Genomic DNA, 10,640 nt, shown 5'->3' with positions numbered 1-10,640 from the left:
TCCTTGAACACTACATCTTGATAGGCTCTGGGGACACTCAACCTGGTTTGCATACCAGCTCTGCCCCCTATTGCTGTGTGACATTAGGCAACACTGAGCTTCAAATTCCTCAGCTATAGGGATTTCCCTGGTGGTCCAGTGTAAAGAATCCCCCTTCCAATACAGGGGACGTGGGATTAATCCCTGGTCAGGGAACTAAGAGCCCACATGCCATGGGGCAACTAAGCCCATGCTCCGCAACTACTAAACCCATGCACCTCAACCGGAGAGCCTGTGTGCCGCAAACTACAGAGCCCACATGTCCTGGAGCATGTGCACCACAACTAGAGAGAAAAAACCCGCACGCCACAACTAGAGAGAAGCCCGCATGCCACAACTAAGACCCAATACAGCCAAGAATAAAATAAATAAATAAATAAATAAAGTTTTAAAAATTCCTCAGCTATAAAATGGGGATAAAAATGAGATTGCTGTGAGGATTAAAAGAAAATGCACATAAAGTACTTACTGTTTGGTACACAGCAAGAACATAATAAATGTTTTTTTAAAAACATCTTTATTGGAGTATAACTGTTTTACAATAGTGTGTTAGTATTTCCTTTAAAACAAAGTGAATCAGTTATACATATACATATGTTCCCATATCTCTTCCCTCTTGCGTCACCGTCTCTCCCACCCTCCCTATCCCACCCCTCTAGGTGGTCACAAAGCACAGAGGTGAACTACCTGTGCTATGCTGCAGCTTCCCACTAGCTATCTAATTTACATTTGGTAATGTGTATATGTCCCTGCCACTCTCTCACATCGTCACAGCTTACCCTTCCCCCTCCCCATATCCTCAAGTCCATGCTCTAGTAGGTCTGTGTTTTATTCCCATCCTACCACTAATCTCTTCATGACTTTTTTTTTTTTTTTTTAGATTCCATATATATGTGTTAGCATACGGTATTTGTTTTTTTTACCGGTTTTGCACGGCAGAAAAGTTGAGACACAGATGTAGAGAACAAACATATGGACACGAAGGGGGGAAAATCGTGGTGGGGTGAGGATGGTGGTGTGCTGAATTGCGCGATTGGGATTGACATGTATACACTGATGTGTATAAAATTGATGACTAATAAGAACCTGCAGTATAAACAAACAAACAAAAAACCCAACTAATACTAAACGTTCTTTGGGTTATTTGTATGGAAATATGTTAATATAAATGTTTCAGACATTACATGAAATTTCTAAAAATCTTATATGTTCTAAGTCATAATTCTAGTTATTACTTTAAAATGTATATCTCAGAAATAACTAAATTTCCTTGTCAATTGCATTGTTATGAACTTTCATCAAATCTTTAACCGTGGTCATTTTTAAGTCTTTTGTCATTTATAGACAGTTCTGGGTGTACTCTGATGCTTACAGAAAAATGTTCCTATAAAAGGGTTTCATCTTCAAGGAATTCATGGAAAAGACTCTGACAAGTACAGGTTTCTGGTAACTGGCTATACTGCTGAACTGAATGAATAAGCATTTTCAGAACTCTAATGGAAAACTGATGAATTCATAAAAGTGCTAACAAAAGAGCAAGATGAAAAAAAAATTAATTACATGGGACTGAGTGAACTGATGAGGATGATTATAATTTTTGTGACTTTCTGTTTTAATAATAATAAAAAAAAATCCCACAAGGACGCAGAGGCTAAAAATATACAAATCAATTTTCACTGCAAAGTAAAGGAGCTGTTACAGTGGAGGATTACTGGACTGAATGTCAATATTATGACATAGTATGAGTGTGTTTCGTGTTTGGTAATTGCAATCATTGTTGCTTTTGTTGTGGTCATCCATTTACAATGCTTGGTGTCAGTTTATCTCTTGTAAAAATAAAATACAGTGTATGTGTGTGAGTTGTGAAAAAAAAAAAAGAAAAAAAAAGTGCCCATAGTTAACAATACTGTATCGTATACTTAAAATTTTGCAGAGTGTAGAACTTTTGTCACATGTTCTAACAAAAATAATAATAATAATAAAGGGGGGGAGGAAACTTTTGAAGGTGATGGATATGTTTATGGCATAGATTGTGGTGATGGTTTCACAGGTATAGTCTCATCTCCAAACTCATTATGTAAAGCTTTCTGAAAGCTAAAAACAGAATAAGGCAGGAGGAGGCATGACACAAAGCCTCCCTTTGAACAAATGGATGGTTTATTTAAATCAAAGGTCAGAGGTCATAGACTGGAGACTCACTCTCTCCTGACTCAGTTCTGCCCAGAGAACTATTGGTATGGCATACTGAGTAATATAAACCTCAAAATTATTTACTAGCACTTACAAATTGTGAATAGTCCCATATACATAGTGTTGTAGACAGAATAATGGCCCCCTAAAGATGCCTGTGTCCTAATCCCTGGAACCCAGGAACATACCTTATTTGGCAAAGGGACTTTGCAGATGTGATTAAGAATCTTGAGATGGGGAAATTACCTGAATTGTCTGCTTGGGCCCAATGTAGTCACATGGTTCTTACCAGAGAAAAGCAGGAGATAAGAGAGGGCAGAAGATGTATGCCACTGACTTTGAAGATGCAGGAATGGGGCCTGGAGCCAAGGAATGTGGGCAGTCTCTAGAAGCTGGAAAAGGCAAGGAAACAGATTCTCCCCTAAAGTCTCCAGAAGTAACACAGGTGTACAGACCCACTTTAGACTTTTGACCTCCAGAATCGCAAAAAAATAAATTTGTGTTGTTTTAAGCCACTGAATTTGTGGTAATTTGCTACAGCAGCAATAGGAAACTAATACACACACACACACACACACACACACACATACACACGTTTGTCTTTTCTCTAAAAACTGGAACATCTAACCACATTAGGCCTGGATCCTCACGTAGAAAAAGTCTGGGTAAGTCCTCAATTGCTGATTTCGGTTCTTTCCCATCCTGCCCACTTGGTTCAGTTACACTGGGAGCTTTTTGCTGAGGCCTCTGAGTGTGGGACCTCAGGTTCACACAGTTCCATGAACAAACCTGATCTGTTGCCAATAATAGTAGTTTGCCAATGAGCAGTGCGGTCTCCCAGTCCCAAGTCTGTGAGATTTATTCTGAAATACTTGTTCTCTACAGTTTTGATCCTTCCATCTAGGCAATGGGTGTGTGTTTGGAGCCAGAAAGGGGAGTGTGTTCTAAGGAGACTGTGCTAGGATCCTCCAAAGATTGTCCTCAGACACATTCATAACACAGCAATTCCGTATATGATCCCAGATAATGTGCAAAGCCAGGGAGATGCCTTTGGCTCTGCCTCAGGGGACATGCCTCCTCAGCCACTTTCATCTCACCTTGTGTCTAATTGCAAGTCAATCAGCCTCCCTGCTTCAGTGCCCCCCGTCTGTCCCCTGTTTCCACACCATTACTCTGGGAAATGCCTGGCTCCCCATTTCCAGCTCCAGTCGCTGTGTCAGTTTCAGCCTCTCCTCTCAGCCCACATCTCTCGCTTGAGCAGTGAGACATGAAGACTGACAGCCACTAGAGAATTGCACAGCCTGTCCCTGATTTAAGCCATTTAAAATGCATTTCCGTTCCATAAAATTTGTTTCCATAATTTTGTGCCCCTACCTCTTTGAAAGATGGTAACCCTAGGGAGGGGAAGAAATTAGCCAGGGAGGAGAAGTTCAGACATGGTAATATTTTAATCGCTCGTTCCTTTAACACATTAGTCACGTTCATTAAGTATGATTAATTTTCAGTCTTCGTTGAAAGCCATATCAGTTTCCCTATCAGGCACACATCCATCTCTTGCCAAGCAAGCTGCTGCAGTGGCACCAAATACTCCCCGTTTTTTACACCCTGATTGTATTAGTGCCCCCTGAAAAATTTGTTGGGTTAATTGAACTCACTTGTGTAGAATACTAGCAAAGAGCCCGGGCTCCTGAGTCAGACTGCCAAGGTTTGGTCCCAATTCTTCCACTTGCTGCCTGAGTCTCTTGGACAAGTTACTGAACCCCTCTGAGCCCCAGTTTCCTCATCTGAGAATGGAAGTAAGAATACCTATTTCAGAGGTTTGATGTCAAGATGAAATATGGCTTGCAAACTGCTCAGTAACTTACTATTATTGTGATTAAGGACCCGTGGAGTATTATTATTCATTCATTCAAAAGATTTTATCCAGTGACTTCTATATGCCAGGCAGTGTTGTGTGCCCACTGCTGGCAACACAGCGGTGAACAAAATAAATAAATGTGTCCTTTAGGACCTTACCTTCTAGTGGGGGAAGATAAACAACAAATAAACATATATAATATGCCAGATGGTTCTATGGAGACAAGAAAGCAGGACTAGGGGAAGGGAGTACCGAAATGGTGGGAGAGCATCAAAGGGATTGCAGAGATCACTCAGTTCAACCATATTAAGGGAAAGATATACGTCCAGAAAAATATGCTTCATGTATCCACCGAATGAATGTTGAGAACCTAATAGGTGCCAGGCCCTGACCTGGAGGGACTCTGGGGCTTGCAGGGGAAGACAGCCATGCTGTGTGCCCAGGTGTGTGACACACGATGAGAAGATGCCAGACCAAGACCAAGTGGTAAAAGAGCAGAGGCTCCACGGTGAAGCACAATGAAGCAGGAAGACTCAGAGAGTGCTTCCCTGAGAGAGGGGCTGTGAGCCTGGCCACGAAGATGCAAGGGGACACCAGAAGGTAGAAGAGCAGGTGCAGCAGGTGCTTCTGTAGTCCTGCCTGTATGCCATCCTCGGACCTTCAGGTGCCAGCCCCTGACTGTCTCAGGCCAAAGGCTCTCCCTTGCCCTCCCTGCAAGCCAGAAGTGCAAGAGAAAAACAATCCCAGCCCACCCCAGCCCTCCAACAATGACTGACAGCCCCTCACTGCCTTCCTTAGGAGGGGTGCCTCTGAGGGTGTGTTCTACACTGCCCCCCAGTGTTCCCCAGCAGGATTCACCCCCCACCCCCTTAGCCCCTCCTCCCGGCTCTCATGGTGTGGTAACTGCATGACCACAACCCCCTTCCTGGATGCCTTCCCTCCTCATCTCACTTCCTCCTCTGTTGGTGTTCTCTCCACCTCCCAGACAAGTGACTTGTTTTCTGCTTGTTGTCTTGGGCTCTGCTTCTGTGGGAAGAGGGAAGGCTGAGGGCATCTCATGCCCAGAGTGAGGGTGGGTTCAAGTGGGCAGAATAGAAAGTAGGTGGGAAAGGAGAGGCTTTTTGATGTGGAGATTGGGGCCTTTATTTTTCTTCTATTGTGTGACAAATACCACAAACTTAGCCACTCAAATAATGCCCGTTTATTACCTCTCTGTTTCAATGGGGCAGAAGTCTGGGTGGTGCTCACTTGGGCCCTCTGCTTAGGTTCCCACCAGGTGTAATCAAGGTGTCTGGATCTCACCTGAGGTCCAGAGTCCTCTTCCAGGCTCACAGAGTGTTGGCAGAACCCAGAACCCTGTAGTTGTAGGACTGAGGCCATCAGCAACTGGAGGCCACCGCAGTTCCCTGCTGTGTGGCTCTCTCCGTGGCACAGCAGCAGCTCCTTCAATCCCAAGAGGAGAATTTCCCTACTCGGGTCTCTCTGACTTCTTGCCTCTGACCTCTAGACCTTCTTTGACATGGGCTCCACTGATTAGGTCAGGCCCACCCACACCCAAGGGGAGGGCTCTGTACAGGGAATTTAACACCAGGGGTGGAAATCTTGGGAGCCATCTTAGAATTCTGCCTACCCCAGCGCCTCACCGCGAAGAACCTTGCACACTGCCTTAAGAAGCTTGGGCTTGCTTTCTCCAGGAATGGGAACCAGTAAGCGGGGAAGCAGCACGGAGATAGTGCCATCCCATTGCCTATCTGCTTGCTTTGAGCTCCGCAGTGACTCCAGGGGAATGCAGTGTGGAAAGTGAGCAAACATGTTCCCAAATGGGAGCACTTGAGACGTGGTCCACTTTGTCTTCCAAACAACCACCATTTTTGCATCATGCTAGGGTTTCCTCTCTACTCCCTGCAGACTGGAGAGAACCTTGGGAGAGGTGGGCTTAGGATAAGCAGTTTTGATGGAGAATTGCACATTTTCTGGAGGGAAGAGAGTATTCAGAGAGGTGGGGTAAGTCGAAGGGGTGAACCTCTGAGAAACTTTGGGCAGTCTGTGGAGGGCAGAGAGGATGCTCCTGCAGAGAATCTTCCTCCTCCTTGTCCTCCTCCCACTGCCCCAGTGGTATCACAGCTCAGTACTTCTGGTCATCTTGTTCCCAAGCATGAAGTTCAACCTACTCAGCTTGGACTCAACTCAAAACCTCTGTGAAGCTTTGCCCATTACTCAGGAGAAGCTGCTGCCTGGATCCTATGTTTGCAGAGAGACTTAGCAGAGACCCCTTCGTCCTGGGAAGTACTAGGCTTCTTGAGTCTCCAAGACATCCCTGGGAATCTCTGGCTTGAATATGAAAGCAGGAAGGAGGTTCTGGCCCACCCAGGATCCCTGCAGGATCTGCACACACAATTGTTCTTATTTCCCTTTCATATTGATGCTCAGAAAACATTAAGGGAAGTTAAATCCAATGACCAGTTTGTCCAGCATTACTACTGGAATAATAAATGTATAGGTTAAATAAAAAAATTTATTTGTACTTATTTCAAAATTAATGGACACAGGGAAGCAGATTATAAACTGTTTGGTACTTAATTTGTATTCCAAGGTAATCATGAAGGCAGCACCCATTTTTAATTCCAAAGGTCCTTTTATCCCTGAATCTTAAAAGCACTTTTCCAAGCATACCAGGAATAAAAATAAGTTATAAAACTTCCACGAAAAAAATTAAGCATGCTCCATGATTTTGGAGCCCCACTTGAGTTTGTCCATTCACCTGCTTTGCAAATATACTCACCTATTTTTCTTACAATTCTTTTTCACAAAAGAAGGAACTTTCTGTGCTATGTAGAGCCACACACAGAATGAAATGGCAAACCTCCAGCATCTTAAGAAAAGCCCAAGATGAATTAAACCCACTTTTTCCATCTAGGTGATGATAATTAAATCAGATATCCCATAATAACATGTGCTGATTAATAGATTATTTGATTACCAAGTATAAGTATACCTGCATCAATACGATTACCCAAAAGCTCTAAATTAGAGATTGTGCAATAAAATATAACTGAAAGGTAGTAAGAATTGGTAGTTTTAATTGTAAGGGAGGATTAATTGATCATTCAGATAGTACTGATCTACAACTTGTGTAATTCTTGGCAATCTGATTTGTCAAATTTGAGTACAAATAACTGATAATCAGTGCTAGTAATGGTAGAACTGGAAGGCATGGAATGATGAAGGATGAAAAGCTAGAACCCCGGACGCAAAGGCTTTAGCTCCTCTAATCCCCCTGCCTGGACCTCTGTGTGCTCAAGTGGAGGGCCCTTTGTCCTTCCACTCATTCCTCTCCCTGCACAAGCTCCAAGAGCCGAAGCCCTGTGGGCTCAGGCAGACCTGGGGAGGCGTCCAGCCTCCGCCTCCCATTCCATGTTTATGTCCCCTTGCTGCAGTTTTCTCAAGCAAAATGGGAGTTAGAAAAGTGAGTATATCACAGAAAGAAGGGGAGAGCACTCACCCAGCTCAGCCTCTGGCAGTGCTGGCTGTGTGCTGATTAGTGTTTTACCACCACTTTTCCTACTCTGGGCTCCTGGGGGAGGTATGGTTGATGCCCTCACCAGGTTCCAAGACACCAGCCTACATTCTCCTCTACAATGACTCCACTTAATAAGCTCCTCAGGGTACAAATAGAGTCTTGCACTTTTTTGTTCCCCCACAGAAGTATTGCTGTGCCCACAGCTGCAGAAGAATGACCAGATTCCTTCTATTGAATATATAATGGCACTTTATGGACACAGATGGAGCCCAAGAAATGTGTGCTGGTTGAAGGGAAGTCGCAAGTGCTTATTTTCTTGAGCTCCAGAGACAGAGGAGTGCAGCCAGTGATTACAATGATTGGAGACAGAACCTGACACCTGGGGGAAGAGGGAGCCCCAAGGTGTCCAAGGGTGGGAGCAACAGGGAAGGGAAGGAGGGCAAGAGGGACCACATGGGAACTCTTATGCAAGGATACGGCAGGCTGTGAGGACGGTGTGTCTAATCGCTGACGGGGTGGAGGAAACATGCCTGGCAGCCAAGCACTGGACAGAGGCCTCTGTCCAGGGAACACTGGTTCCCCTGTCAGCTTCTGAAGCAAGAAGTATTCCTGATTTGCCCTGGAAGAGACAGGTGCTCTCATAGACCTCTTCCCAGGAGTGGGGTGTGAACTTCTGAAGGTTCTGGAGATCAGGTCTTATGTTCCCTCCACCCAGGCCCCAGCTAGGGCTCTCTACCACCTTTCCCTGTAACATGGTGAGGCCAAATACTCTGCCAGACACTAACCTTTTCCCAGCACTTTTGTGAAAAGAAAAATGCAGATCCTAAAAGAACCTTGTCTGACTTGCTGGCGACACCAGAAGACATGGCCGTGGAGCTCTGCCCACTTGGGGAGTGAGAGCAGCTCCATTGCCCCTCTAAAAGGCCTGTCCCTGGACCCTCAGATCCTCTGTGGGTGGGGCTCTGCAACTGCACTCACAACCTGAAGGCTTTGCCCCACCCACTCCTGTTTGCAGGAATGTGACCCTGCATGTGCATGATATGTAATGGTATTGTTGAGGTGTTGTTTATAGCAGTGAAAAAGTATCCCTAGACTTAATGCAGAATTGATTAGACTGGGGTACATTTATAAAGTGGCTTTAAAAGTTACATCATTGGGGCTTCCCTGGTGGTGCAGTGGTTAAGAATCTGCCTGCCAATGCAGGGGACACGGGTTCAAGCCCTGGTCTGGGAAGACCCCACATGCCACGGAGCAACAAGCCCGTGTGACACAACTACTGAGCCTGTGCTCTAGAGCTTGCAAGCCACAACTACTGAGCCCGTGAGCCACAACTACTGATCCCACGTGCCACAACTACTGGATCCTGTGTACCTAGAGCCTGTGTTCCACAACAAGGGAAGCCACCTCAATGAGAAGCCCACACACTGCAATGAAGAGTAGCCCCTGCTCACTGCAACTAGAGAATGCCTGTGCATAGCAACGAAGACCCAATGCAGCCAAAAGTAAAAGAAAAAAATGAAAAAAAAAGTTACATAATTGATCTATGTTCAATGACATGGTAAATTATATTCAGTGTGTTAAGTGAAAAACGCAGCATATAAATCAGGATGTACGTAGCCAGGTTTTTGTTAAATGTGTGTGGGTGGGTATGTGTCTGTAAATGTTCGTTTTTGTGAACCAAAAATGTCTAGCAAGGTGCACATCAAATGTTAGTTATCACCTTTGGATGGGGGAATATTTTCATATTTTTATATTATATGTAATATAATAATCATATACTTTTATATAATATATTGTATATTTTATATTATACTTATATATTTTAAACTTTCTCTTATTTTTTCTATATTATCTGATTTGTTTACATTGAGTTTTTATTATGATGTTATTATTTTTACAAAAATAGAAATAAATAATTCTAACTATCATTGGAAAGTGATAAAAGGTAAATTTCACTTGCTGTTTCAGCTGCATGAGGACAAGAGGATAGGAAGGAATCCTATGGACAAAGAGGGAAGTGGCTGAGAAGTCTGGCTCAGCTTCTTCCCCTGCACTTCCAGGCCCTGCCCACCACTTTGTGACTCACCTCCTCCTGCTCGTCCTCCCCTGTCCTTGGTGCTCCAGCTTTCCTGGGCACCTTGCTGTCCTCTAACATCCAAACTCACTCCAGCCTCAGGGCCTTTGCTCCAGCTGTCCCTCTGCCTGATACACTTCACTCCTCAAGTCTTCACACAGCTAGGCCCTTTTTGTCACATTATTCTCAGGTTAAATGCCACCACCACTTGAAGTCTTCCATCAGTACCCAGTTTAAACTGGTCTTCTCACCCTCCATACCCCTTGTCACACTCAGTCACTCCATCCTTTTTATTTCTTGGCTGTACTCATCACCATCTGAAATGACAATGCTTATTCCTTTGCCTTCTCATTTATAATCTATTTTGTTCACTACTGTGGGCAACTAATGGTGTCCACGATTGCCAGGTTAGGACCTTTAAAAAAACTAAATATGGACTCCTGCCTGCCGTCCCTCATGATCCAAAATAAATACAATACCACAATTTAATATCAGGAATTCCAGTGGTTCCTCAATTTTACCATATCTTCTCTGTTCACCACGGTGTTCCCACAATACATGGCTTGTCACACTATGTTCAGTGAATATATATTGAATGAATGAACATATAAAAATGAGTCCATGTCTTCTGAGCCTTGGAAAGGAAAGGGAAGGCAGAAGAGGGTTACCTCAGAGAGGAAAGGGTCCCAGACTACCGGGCAGGTAAAAATAATAACAGATTTGTGGCAGTGAGAAGAAACACCCAGACTCCAACTGAGTGGGAATCACCCCAAGGTGGACCCCTGGAATAGCCAGGTCAGAGAGCAACCATCCCTGGCAATGGCGTGGCCACCCCAGGCACTAAAAGCCATTTTCTAAACCTGGGGAAATTTTAATTTATCAACCTATTAAGTAAAACTATTTTTAAACATGGAAGAGAAAAAATAATCCTTTCCCACTAATACCATAACACTAGCACA

The 10,640-nt window shown here is 44.1% G+C and overlaps 1 long non-coding RNA gene across 1 annotated transcript in view; it reads right to left on the bottom strand.

The window, feature by feature from the left end:
- Positions 1-2,498: 2,498 nt before the first annotated feature.
- LOC136793115 (uncharacterized) overlaps positions 2,499-10,640 on the bottom strand; it is a 294,913-nt gene continuing 286,771 nt past the window's right edge. The window contains exon 3 of the long non-coding RNA XR_010837957.1: positions 2,499-2,621. This is a non-coding gene — a long non-coding RNA (uncharacterized lncRNA). The remainder of the gene's footprint in view (positions 2,622-10,640) is intronic.

This window comes from Kogia breviceps, chromosome 18 (genome assembly GCF_026419965.1).
Source record: "Kogia breviceps isolate mKogBre1 chromosome 18, mKogBre1 haplotype 1, whole genome shotgun sequence".
Classification (NCBI taxonomy): Eukaryota; Metazoa; Chordata; class Mammalia; order Artiodactyla; family Physeteridae; genus Kogia; species Kogia breviceps.
The sequence above is the reverse complement of the archived record's forward strand: the minus strand, read 5'-3'. Positions and strand labels throughout refer to the sequence as shown.